The following is an 11,631-nucleotide window of genomic DNA, read 5'->3' on the forward strand; positions in this document are numbered from 1 at the left end:
TTTTGGTCATAAGGCTAATCCTCTTTCAAAAAATAAGTTTACCACTGCAGATGTAAGAGGAAAAAGACACATCTGTCTGCAACTAATGTTGCAAAACCCTAAAACACTCCTTTTTATTTTTCTAATACAAGTCATTTAGCCTCTCAGACGGTTGTATAAATCAGTGTTGATGTTTGTTTTGTTGTCTGGTTGATGATTGCAGCGCACCATTCACTGCCCAACTGTTGCTCTGACCACTCCAAACTTGCAATATGTCTGAAAAACCAGGTTAACAACATGCTTGTGGATGTGGTTGTTTGTCTGGAGACGACGCCCATAACTCAGGTCCCCGTGGGGAGTGATGATTTATATAGGTTATTCCGTGAAATCTAGGGTTACGGCGACAGATTCACGGGGCTGAGAATAGGGGGCATGTCAGTTCAGTTGCTAGGAAACAAGTAGGAGGAAGACAACAGTGGAAGGCAGAAATCTGGGTTGGGTAGAGAGGGAGACAGAGAGTAAGACAGCTGGAGAGATAGAGGAGGGTAAGACGGGGAGTAAGACAGGCAGAGAAATCGTGCCGCAGGGTAAATGTGTTTCATCTTATTTCCTTCGGGCTCTGATCAAGGCCAGGAAGGAAAGCAACAGTGCTGCTATTTCCATGATGTGTTATTACAGAGAGATGACTATTGATTCTGCCAAACCCACTTGTAATTATTCCTGTTTCTATGATCAAAAACATTTTCCCAATGTAAAGCCCGCAGATTCAAACAGTGGCTCTCATACAGCTCATCATTAACACACACCCAGACACATGCAAAACTACACACACACACACACACACACACACATACACAACAGTCCTCTCATGTTCCAACCATTACCATCTCAATGAAGCTAAATATAGTCCAATCCCCCCGGCCCCTTCATCTCACCACATCAATAGGTCTGGCTTTGTCGTCTGTCCTTCAGTGTTTGCCTTGAGCTTTTCTGTGTCATGTTGGATTCTGGGGTCTGGCCGATGGCACACTGACCCAGCACAGTGGATATTTTTGGGGAACTTAATAGGTTTAAAGGTCCTGTGTGCAAGATTTACAAGAATATGACAGAAATATAATAGTTCTTAATAGTTCCTAAGTATGTTTTCATTTGTCTACAATCACCTGAAAATAAGAACCATTGTGTTTTCATGACCTTAGAATGAGTTATATCCACAGAAGACGTGGGTCCTCTTTTCCATGGAGGCCGCTATGTTGCACTGATATATTAAAAAGATTAATGAATGAATTAATTTTTTATATACTGAACGTTTATATGACCCATCACTCAGACACTTTAACTACAAAACAAACACTCTGATATGTTGATCCGCTGTCATCAAACAGCACAGTACATAAATATCATCCACACATAAACATAAACCTCTCACAAATATTCCTCCAGTGTCATGGTTTGGGATTTTTGGATTTTTGTTAGTTATTTGCTGTTTTATTTTGTAGTTCTTGTCTTTCCTCTTGTTTCTGTGACTTTACGTCCTGTCTCTGTCCTTTTCCCGCCCTTTTTGATTACCATTTGTTTCACCTGGGTCTCATTAGTTCCGTGTCTATTTAATTCGTGTGTTTCATGAACTTGTGTTTCTCATTTTCTGCTATAATGATGACGAGCCAAGCTTGCAGCTATCAAAAGCTAATACTTTTTGAAATTTTTTACACGCATTAAAAGTCACTGACGACATTATTCTCACAGCCTTTGAGCACACCATAATCCTCCCAAACGTCCACCTTGGCCTTTGACAATGTACTGCCCACAGTTTGGTATTTTCCACCGTGATATTCTTGCCTTTATGTCATCAGATTTAGCCAGCAGCTTGCCTAGATCGCTGTCAGATCAAACAGTTACGTCCCATTGTTTGGCAGGATGTGGGGTCAAAGGTTGTGTCATAGCCTTTCAAAATAAAATCCTGCTAGCTGATAAGGCTTCATACTACTGTATTTGAGGTTATTAATGTTTAAAATACTGCACAATCATTTTCATTTTTGATCTCTGAAGGGTCTGTGTTTAAATAAGGCACATGAATTTTATCAAACATTTGTTGCAAATTATTACATAAATGACAGTATTAGATAGATGAAGTTTGTTGTTCACCTCATTTCTACTTGTTTCTACCATTGCCCAGAACAGACATACCAAACACTGGCTGTAAATTCGGCCTTTCACATTTTCTGCAAGTCTCATGGCCACCGTAGTTTCTCCTACTTGCTTGGATGGGAGGGTGAGACAAAGTGTTAGCAATCTGCAAATTCAACGCTAGATGTCACCAAATCCTCCACACTGGTCCTTTAATTTGTTGTTTTGGAGATTTGAGCATCACCTCACCTACAAGCTGATTAATAACAACACAATGCTTGACACATGCTGAAATTATGTGTAGTAGGTGCTGTTGTACTAATAATATCCAAAATAATACATTTTCTGAATTGACAACGAAGAATTTTATATTCTCAACTCAATGTTGTTGTAGCAAATCTCCAACTGTGCTGTACGCTCATTTCCATTGCAAACAGAGAAAGTGGTCCCTGTTTTCAAAGAATACTGTTTTTACATTTGCCAACATGGTTATGTTTCCACTCATATTAATTAGTTTGTCAGCAGACATCAGCTGTGCAGACAGACTGTGGGAACAGATTGTTTTTGTGCTGATGCAGTTCGATATTTTCCACCAGTCCATCCTTGTTGCGTATCTCTGAAATGATGTGCAAAAACAGACTTGATTTCAGTCCAAGCATGATGCTATCTCTGCTAAAATGTCTGTCTCTAAAGAGCAGGTGCAAATTTACACAGGTATGAGGGGAGGCTGTGGTGGGGAAGAAAAATTTAATCAACTGGTATTCTTCAGAGACATGCACTCAGAGCTTGTAATAAATGAACACAGCATCTGACTGTGTTAGAACACCAAACAAAGAGCAGACTGGGAGTTATGGCTCTGAGGTCATTTATCCTCAACTTGAAGCTGAATTTGATGTTCACTGAGCTGCTGCCTCAGTATGGCGACAGCGAATGCACACTCAGGATGTATATAATGTATTTTCAAAAGCTCAATACCAGACTTGAAACTGTCAGCCAGAAATTTAACTTCAGAAACAACCAGCTGGCTTAGTTTGATGATTGGTTTGATAAAATGGATTATAAGTTAAAGTTTGGTTTTCCCACCGCAACCTTGTCAATACATCTGCCCCTTGCAAACTCTGTGAGGGTACAGGGTTTTGTGACCAAACACTTAGACAAAACATTTGCCACTGCCACATTTATTTAGACTTTCAGCCACTTAGAAAACACTTAACATAATAATTGCTAGATGTATTAATTATTTATAGTGTTGTGTCTTCAGTGTGTGTGTTAATTAAATACTTGATATTTTTATGCTGCACAATAAACTGCAGAATATGAAGAGTTTTCAAATGTTTTTACTCTTCTGGGAGGCTTTGATTACTTGTCAGATGGCCTTGATGGCTAAAGGTGTGTCAGCAACACTGGGTAAAACTACTTTGTTGTTCATATTCCAGGCAACATGTGAAAACGCATCTCTTCATGGATGTCTTGTGGCTGTAGAGACTAATGTGATAATGACAGGCAGAAAATTTTCTGTTAGGTTATCCTGACAAGAGTAAAGAGGGCTTCCAAGCTAACATTAACTGTTGTCATGCACAGTTTAAACTCAGCCAGTGAATAAGCTTGTGCACGATCAAAGACTCCATGCTTCTGGATTGAGAACCACATATACTGTAACACACTACACTACCCCAATCATGCAACCTTCAGACTAAATGAAATATACTGAAATTGAATATTTAAAAAAAAAAAAGTTACATCTTGTGGAATAAAAGAGCTGTAGTGAACTCTTTTAGGATGGTGATGTTCTGATCATACAGCCTGTTTGTGTGTTTTTATCTACTCTTTTATACCTGCACATTCAAAGCTCCTCCCACAACTGTCAACAAGCGCAAACTCCACTCTGATGAAAATGTGTTGACACGTCTTACTCATACAGACACACAGATTCCTTATCTGACGTCTGTCTCAGCACTGTGTAAATACTGTCTTCTGCTGTGCAGTATGTACCTGACTTGGTTTCAAATTGAAGCGTTCAACAAAGGAACAAAAATTAGAAACAGACAAAGTGTGTGTGTGAATACAGGTTTATAATTTAGTATTTCTTCCTTTCAGAGCTGATGTGTACTCCGAGGATCAGACTGTACGGGCTTCATTGTGACACCCAAAAACTAAATTTAATGTTTCTTAAGACGTCTTGAACATTTTGTAAGAGTTGGTGTTTCTTGATTCTTCAGTGTGTTATCACTGTTCTGTCAGTTATGTAATTTTAATCAAAAGTTCAAATTGTACCAATGTAGTTGAGGTCAAGGAAAATCATTAATGACAGTGTCTTCAAAGCGTTTGAATGGTGCTCTGCAAAGTGTTTGACGTGTTTAGTGTTATAACACTTAATGACATGTTAATGACTAGTCTAATTTGTACCACTGTAACTGAGGTTGAGGAAAATATTAATGACATACTTATAGAGGTCTCATGACAACTAGTGTCAAAACCAACCACATATAACAGTCTAATGTCATGTTTGATAGTAAGGCCAGCTATGACGTGTGGATGGCAGGTGAGAAACAGGTTAATTTTATCTTGGTTAATGTCAAGTGTTATAACGAAGACATTTCAAACTATGTCAACTTTGCATGAAAAAGGACATAATTTACCGAATGACACTTAATGAGAGCAGTCATGAACATTCATAAAGACTCCTTTAGGTTCATGACAGGTGTCATTAACTTAATTAATTTTCTTGACATGTGCCAACTCAGCAAGGACAAAAGGACCACATGAACTGTGACGAAGCGCAGCGCAGGATGTATATTTGGAGCAGAAAATTAAAAACATTTTATTTGAGGGGTGTGCATGAAACTGACATGACTCCTTCATGACCAGCATGTAACACCTGACACAAACCTGTAGGAGTCTTTATGAATGTTTCTGACTATTGTCATTCAATTAAGTCATTTTAAATGCAAAGTTGACATTGTATAAGATGTCTTTGCTATGACAACTTGACATTAATCAAGACCGCATAACAAGAGCTGTCATAAACATACCATAGCAGATTTAATCATTAAACTGTTACATGTGGTTGGTTTTGACATTGGCTGTTATGAGACCATTATAAGTGTGTAATGAATCATTTCTGTGACCTCAGCAACAATGGTGCAATTTAGACTAGTCATTAAAATATCAATATCAAAGTGTTACTTGATGATATCAACTCAACTAAAAAAGTAAAATTAGGACTTTTCATGAAGATGACATAATTGACGAAATCACATGTGATGACAACAGTTATGAGCAATAATAAAGACTTCGTAGTTCATATTCATGACAGGTGTCATGTCAAGGTTATATGTCAGTCTTATGCACACCCCTTCATATAAAAGTCCTATTTTTGCCCCATGCTGCTCTTTTACACAGTATATATGGTCCTGTTGGCTTGCTGAGTTGGCACATGTCAGGAAACTAAAGTTGTAGTAATAAAGTTTCTGAATCTGATATTTTTAGCAAACCATGAAGCATAGAGCTGCACATCATCTTACTGCTCTGCTTCAGCTGGACTGTGATGTAAAATTCAAGACCTGCCATACAGACTAACCCTAACAAACCCCAGCTATTGCAAAATCACCAATCGATAAACTTTGCCTTGGTAAGATATCTAAATCAAAAATAGGGGTAAACTCTACACTGTAGCATGAAGATAGTTAACTTTTCACAGAATCAGTGGTATGAGCCACATGAAAAGCCATGTGAATTCAAAAAAGTGTGGGAGCTTGATGGAAAGATGTTGGCAGATGAAGACGGAAACTGCTGAAATGGTCACATATGACAAACAAGTGCTGTGAATTCACATGTGGGCTTCCACATGACCATTTCTCCCTCCGGGTGAGCAGCTAATTTAGTTTCAAGGCTATTAACAGGAGAGCGTGGTAATGACCAGGTTTTAGATACGAGCCTACCAGGTGTCTCCTCTGTCCACACGTTCTATTTTTGAGTTAAAATCTTTGTTCACACCTCAGGCCTGTGGCAAGAAGTCCCATTACCAGAGCAGGGACTGTCAACCTGCTGTCATGACAGCAGGTAACCTTGGTAACCCCATGTTCCTGCGCCAGATTTTTTGCAAGCTAGACACAACTTGCAGCTCGCAGAAGACGTTCCAACACTGACATGTCTACAATGTTAAATTAAATGTCACTTCTCCACCAGTATTTACCTTCTATAACTCTATTTAATTAAATTTATTCTTTTTTTCACTATAGTCTGCTGTTTTTAATACAGTCGGCCCACAAACCAGTCAAAAAGTTTTATGAAATTTTCAGCTGTTACAGTACAATATTTCAGGGTTCCTGTAAATACTCAAAAATCCTATAAGGCTGTGTCTTACTTCTATAGGAAAGATGTTTGATTCAGTTTATGTTTTTATAGTATTTTTGTTTTTTATATCAATTTACTTTGCAGGATTTCTATTTGAAGAAGTTTTACTTACTATTTTAGGTCACACTTTGCTTTTAGTCAACATATTTATCATTTATTAGCTGTATATAAACATTAAATTAGTTATACTATAATGCAGCTGTGAACAGATATAAGACATTTAGCTTGTTTATTACAGGTAATATACAGTATATTTCAGCAATTATAACTTCTCCTATGAAGACTATTATTTATTACTTATATCATTACAACTATGTTTTATTATATTGTCATCCACAAAGTTTATATAACACCCTAAACCCTAACCACAGGAGGAGTTATTATTGTTGATGAATACTTAATAGGTATTTATAGCTTCTTTCAACGGCATTATAAAGACTTGAACCGTTTGTTAAATATTTATATACTGCTTATAATACAATTTTTAGTTTTCTGTTTGTTTTGCCTCCACAACCACAGGTGACAAAAGTACGCACATTATTTAATCAAGCAAAAGTATAGATACTTGTGTAAAAAAAAAAAAAAAAGACTCTGGTAAAAGTAGAAGTACTAATTCAACTTCTTTACTCAGATGAAAGTGAAAAAGTGCAGGATCTGAAATGTAAAAGTAAAAAGTAGCCCTCTGAAGGACATTTTTAACGACTGTTTCTGTGCAAAACTAACAGATCCTTACCTTTTCTCCAGTCAAGCCTCCATCACTTGTCTATTATGTTGTTTTTAGTCTTACACATTGTTGTTTTTATCTTGTCATGCCTTTTTGGTCTTGTTACCTCTTTTTTTTTGTCTGTAACAAACTGGGGGCTCATCCTGCTTTAAGATCTTCTTAATGGCTCATAACTGATCTATAATGTATTAGTAAAGGATTTATTAACCATTAATAAAACCATCAGTTACAACTTTTAAGATCTTCATAAAGGATGTGGTATTAAAAAGTGGTACCAACTAACCTTGGGGTTAGTGTTTTTTGTTTATTTGACCAGTCTTATCAAAGCTTTAGGGACTGATTGATCTGAGCCTGTTTCCGTTGGGTTCAGTCACAGTCCTTCAATACAATAACTGCTAGTTTGAGTCAAAAAAGGTGCTTTTTAATTAGAGACGAAACTAAGGACTCAAAGAAGCCTCATCTACAACAAAGAGCTCACTCCCTGCCTTTTTCCAGGAAAGAACCATCATCCTTCCACCCTAATCATCCCTGTCGCTAACACCTAATTACCATAATTCACCCCTCACCTCTCAGCCAGAAAGCTGTGGCTGCCGCACGCTCTCATCCTGGTAGAAAACAATGTAATGGTATCACCCGCTTACCGCTGCACAGAGGAAGTGGCAGAACTAACGTTTCTATCAGCTGAGACTGAAATAACAAAAAGCAAGTAAAATATGATTTTTTTTTTTGTCTTATAACTGAAGGAAACTGTTGTAGGAAAATTTGTCTCATTTATAATGAGGAGACGTCAGAAATCTGTCTGTTATGTGTTCTATTTTTAATGCTCATAATGTGTTGGAGCACTAATGAGTTGGAGGCCACACACCATTGATCACTGCCTTCGTCATACCACCATCACTAAATACCCATCAGTGTCAGCGTCGTGGTTAACTCTCTCCTGTGGTTCATCTTTTCTTTGACATCACCATCCATTTAGTATCTCAGTTTTAAAAAGTACATGGTGATGGCCGGAGAATTTTACTTTGCATGGATTCTCTCAGCTTGATGCTGTTTCAGAATAAAGGCTTTCATTATATCTTTTCAGGACAGTGGACAGTTTTGTTTTTTTTTGAGTGGAGCCTCGTCTCAATTAAAGTATATGTGTGATGTTTGTTATTATGAGCAGATCCCGTGCAAAGACCAAAACCAATAATGTGTTAGTCACCCTCTCAAGACTTTCTGACTTACCTGCCCTCTCTGTGGCACTCCTCCTCAAGGTCATTGGTTCTTTACATATATATAAATCTTTTAAAATTGCTCAGAAAGTGTATAGTTTCATTTCTGAAAAAAGGCCCAGTAATTTCTATAGTTTTCAGGAAATGTTTTTTTTTTTTTTGTTGTTGCTGTTGTTGGACTGTTTTAAGCCATGCATTACAACACATTTAGCACTCAATGGAAGAGGGGTCTGGTTGGAGCCATTACATCACAGAAGGGTTCTCTGCAGAACTTTTCACAGAGGATCCTGGATGGAACCTTTCACAGATGGCTCCAGATATAATCATCTATTCTTGGTTCTTGGTAGAACCTCTATGTGGGTTCTAGATAAAATATAAAAGGTTCTTCATAGGACACCTTGTGTGGTTTCTAGATGAACCCCTTGGAATATTAAAGGGTTCCCAGTAGAACACCCTGGCTGGGTTTGAGGAGAAACTCTTTGAATATTAAATCCTTCTTGATAGACCACCATGGGTGGATGGTTGTTAGCACCCTTAGAAGGTGGAAACGTTCTGGATGGAACTCCCACAGAGGGTTCTAGGGGGAATCATTATGCCATAGAAGAGTTTTTTTTCTGTAGGATCTTTAATCGGGGGTTCTGGGTGGAACTTTCCCCAGATGGATAGGTATAACCATTTATGTTGGGGAAATAGTTCCAAGTGGAACCAATATAAGAGTTCTACCAGGAACCAAAAAGCGTTCTCTCACAGTCCTTTCCCACCAACATAAAAACAGCTCAGTTCTGGTTCAAGCATCTCAGTTTGAGTCATTCTGAGCATTAACACCAAAAATAAACTGGTTTGGAACCTGAAAAGTTGGTTCCCAGCTGGAACCAAAGAAAAAATTAGCAGGTTTTCCTGGAGGGAACCAAAGTGGGTGCGTCATATTCCACTGGTTGTTGTACACTGTGCAGCGTCCTCTGCTGATGACATCCTTAATTCTAATAATTTCACTCAAAACTTATGGAAATGCCCTAATATGCAGCACTAGCACTTTTATTTGTAATAGCAACATTTCACCTCCTCCCTTCCAACCCAACATGCACCAGCCCCTGCTCCACCATTTCCCCTCCTTCATTGTGAAAAGCTTCATCCCCATGAGAGGAGATACAATCACTTCCAGCCAGCACACAGCAGCAGTATGCCGCCCCCTCACTATCAAGCCTTGTTACAATAGTAGGTTCTGAACCCTGTAATTAACCAAAGATGCTCGCTGCTGTCCTCCAGAGTGCCTTGCTGGCTCTTGGTACTATATTCCACAACAGGTGTTTACTCCCCTCCAGATCTGATGATGCGTGACCAGCATTCAGTTTGCTCGCCCTGAGGCGTGACCACGCAGGGTGAACAACACAAGTCCAAGCCAATATCACAGCGTGGCACCCGGCTCCTCAAATGGCAGTTTATTACCAGTCACAGTAACCCTTTAATATTTTACAAAAAAAAAGTATAGAAAAGCATAAATCAAAGGTTAATATTTGGAATAGCAGGTTTACAGGCTGTCAAATGGTCAATATAATTGGTGTGTATAATCTCTGCTCGTCAAGACAGAGGCAACAGCAACTAATATTTGTTTTCTTTAGATTGTGACTGTTTTTCCTTGAATTTTAAATGTTGTTAAGTGGCTCTGCGCACAGTAAACCGCCTGTGCAGGGTTGGACAGAGGTTGGGAGAGGTGTGTTGATCCTGTCGCATTAGGAGACACTGTTGTCCTCTCTCCTGCTCTTTTTTTACAGTGCGGGGGGGAAAGAAAGACAGGGAGATACTTCCTCCTCCACCTTCACCATCCCACTGCAAACCAGGCGGATTGAGCGTTTTCTTTTCGCTCCCTGTGTGACAGCTTGTTTTGTTGGAAAAATGTGGTGGAAAAAGCCAAAGTTTTTTTTTCCGCTCGTCCTGTTACGCATGCATGCAGTAGGATAATGCTCTTGTGGTAGGTGGTCACCAGAGGAGAGAGGAGAGAGGAGACAGGAGTGATGTGCTCTGAATTACTCAGTGTGGACTAGTTTATTTAAAAATCCATGGATCAGCCTGCTCTGTTGCTGCATGCTTCTCGCTCAGGGGACTGAGGATGGCTGAAGACGTGACCTGTTGCAGCTTTTCTCCAACCTATTAGTGTTCGGATGGATAAAACGCCGCAAAATGAACCAGTTTTCGCAGCTTCGGATTGGTAACTGAGGCGGGATTGAATTACTTTTTGGATTTGTGTACCTGTTTTTTTTTTTTTACGCAGAGCGCACTTGAAAGGAGGGAATCGACGTGCTTCTTGGACTGGGCTTTTTAACTGGTGAATGTTTTGAGCAGATTTTGAAGTTGAAAAGCACTGAGCGCGGTGTTTTTGGCGAATAAAACTGTTGATGATGGACTAAAACCGGTCAGGATATCGCTGCCACACCGAGCGCAGCACCGCGCCCTTGCCGCTTTCTAGGAGACACTAACCTCCTTTTTTCTGTCTCCTCCTGTCTCACACTGTCTTCCCTCTCCGTGTGGTTTTTGCTTTTGACAGAATGGCCCGTTTTGGAGACGACGTCCCGGGTTTGTTGAGCTCCGGGGATGGAGGGTCCGAGCGCAACCGCAACCGCGATGGGGCGGCCGTGTCCACAGGTGGCATCTCCCCAGCCTTCAAGCAGACCAAAGCGCAGCGTGCCCGCACCATGGCCTTGTACAACCCCATCCCGGTCAGGGAGAACTGCTTCACCGTCAACAGGTCCCTCTTCATCTTTGGCGAGGACAACGTGGTCAGGAAGTACGCCAAGAAAATCATTGAGTGGCCATATCCTTTTTCTGCTCCATGGTGCAAATGAAGCGGGTTGAAGGTGTGAAAGGTACATACATTCACCCGAGATGTGCAGCAAAGGTGGGTAAACTGTGTTGACAAATGCACAAAAATGTACATACATTTTCATAACCAATTTGTGGCCCCCAACCTCAACACACATTTCTCCTATTTCTACAAAAGTCCTCAAACAGACAATTATTTTGCAACAATTATAATCAATTAATTGTTTTGAGTCATCTTTTTGAGAAAAACTGCCCATATTATCTGATTTCAGCCTCTCAGATGTGAATATGTTCTGGTTTCTTTTGTCCTCTATGACATAAGAGGAGGTCACTTTGGGTTTTGGAGAACATTGATCAACATTTTTCAACATTTTATAGACCGAACAACTAATTTATTAAGAAAATAATCGACAT

At 39.4% G+C, this 11,631-nt stretch overlaps 1 pseudogene; it reads left to right on the forward strand.

Annotated features, from left to right (window-relative positions):
* Positions 1-10,442: 10,442 nt before the first annotated feature.
* LOC146324169 (voltage-dependent R-type calcium channel subunit alpha-1E pseudogene) lies at positions 10,443-11,240 on the forward strand (annotated as a pseudogene).
* Positions 11,241-11,631: the final 391 nt, after the last annotated feature.

This window comes from Lutjanus erythropterus, chromosome 7 (genome assembly GCF_056507025.1).
Source record: "Lutjanus erythropterus isolate fLutEry1 chromosome 7, fLutEry1.hap2, whole genome shotgun sequence".
In the NCBI taxonomy this organism is placed as follows: Eukaryota; Metazoa; Chordata; class Actinopteri; order Lutjaniformes; family Lutjanidae; genus Lutjanus; species Lutjanus erythropterus.